This window comes from Eriocheir sinensis, unplaced genomic scaffold, assembly GCF_024679095.1.
Source record: "Eriocheir sinensis breed Jianghai 21 unplaced genomic scaffold, ASM2467909v1 Scaffold292, whole genome shotgun sequence".
In the NCBI taxonomy this organism is placed as follows: Eukaryota; Metazoa; Arthropoda; class Malacostraca; order Decapoda; family Varunidae; genus Eriocheir; species Eriocheir sinensis.
The window spans coordinates 109,457-111,341 of NW_026111601.1; positions in this window are offsets into that span (position 1 = coordinate 109,457).

A 1,885-nucleotide genomic window follows, 5' to 3' on the forward strand; every position below is an offset into this window, starting at 1 on the left:
ATTCTATTTGTGTTTTGTATATATTTTTCATACATATTTACATTGTTTAATGTGTATTTTGTATATATATATTTGATACAAATTTAAGTTATTTTAAGTGTATGTTTATATATTTTTATTCAAATTTACATTATTTTATGAGTATTTTGTATATGAATTTCAATACAAATTTACCTAATTTTATGTGTTTTGTATATTTATTTTCATACAAATTTAAATTATTTTTGTGTATTTTTGTATATTGTTTCATATAAATTTAGGTTATTTTATGTGTATTTTGTATATCTATTTTCATACAAATACACATTCTTTTATTGATATTTTGTTTATTTATTTTGAAGCGAATTTACATTATTTAATGTGCATTTTGTATATATATTTTTATACGTATTTACATCATTTCATGTGTATTTTGTATATATATTTCTATAGAAATGTACGTTATTTTATGTGTATTCGTATATAGATTTTGAAACAAATTTACACTTTTATATAAAGTGTATTTTGCATATTTTTTCAATACAAATTTACCTTATTGTATATGCATTTTGTATATTAATTTTGATACAAATTTAATTATTCTGTGTATTTTTGTATATGAATGTTTATAAAAATATGATTTATTTTATGGGTATTTTGCATCTTTATTTTCATACAAATTTACATTATTTTATTGATATTCTGCTCATTCATTTTGATACGATTTGACATTATTCAATGTGTATTTTCTATATTTTTCAGACAAATTTACGTTATTTTATGAGTATTTGTTTATATATTTTGACACAAATTTACAATATTTTAAGGGTATTTTGTATATATATTTCAAAAGAAATTTACCAATTTTTATGTGTATTTTCTATATCTATTTTCATACAAACTAGAATTATTTTATGTATTTTGTATTTATTTTGATACAAATTTTAGTTATGTTATGTGTATTTTGTAAGCTTATTTTCATTAAAATATATATTATTTTATTGGTATTTTGTTGATTTATATTGATACGAATTTACATTATTTTATATGTTCTTTGTATATATATATTTTTATACGCATTTTCATTATTTAATATTTATTTTGAATATATATTTTTATACAAATTCATGGTATTTTATGTGTATTTGTATATATATTTTCATATAAATTTACATTATTTTATGTATATTTTGTACATATATTTCATTACAAATTTACATTATTTTATGTTTATTTTGTATGTGTATTTTGTATATTTATATTTATACAAATACACATTCTTTTATTGGTATTTTGTCTATTTATTTTGAATCGAATTTACATTATTTTATGTGTATTTTTTATACATTTTTTTATGCCTATTTACTTAATTTATATGTGTATTTTGTATATATATTTTTATAGAAATCTACGTTATTTTATGTGTATTCGTATATATATTTTGAAACAAATTTACATTGTTTTATATGTATTTTGCATATCGATTTTAATACAAATTTACCTTATTGTATGTGCATTTTGTATATTTATTTTAATACAAACTCAAATATTTTATGTGTATTTTGTTATATATATATATTTATAAAAAATGCGTTATTTTATGGGTATTTTGCATCTTAATTTTCATACAAATTTACATTATTTTATTAATATTCTGTGTATTTATTTTTAAACGATTTTACATTATTGTATATGTGTTTTGTATATATTTTTTAATACATATTTATATTATTTAATGTTTATTTTGTATTTATATTTTATACAAATTTACATCATTTTAATTGTATTTGTTTATATATTTTCATTCAAATTTACATTATTTTAAGTGTATTTTGTATATGTATTTAAATAAATATTTACCTAATTTTATGTGTATTTTGTATATATATTTTCATAGATATTTGAA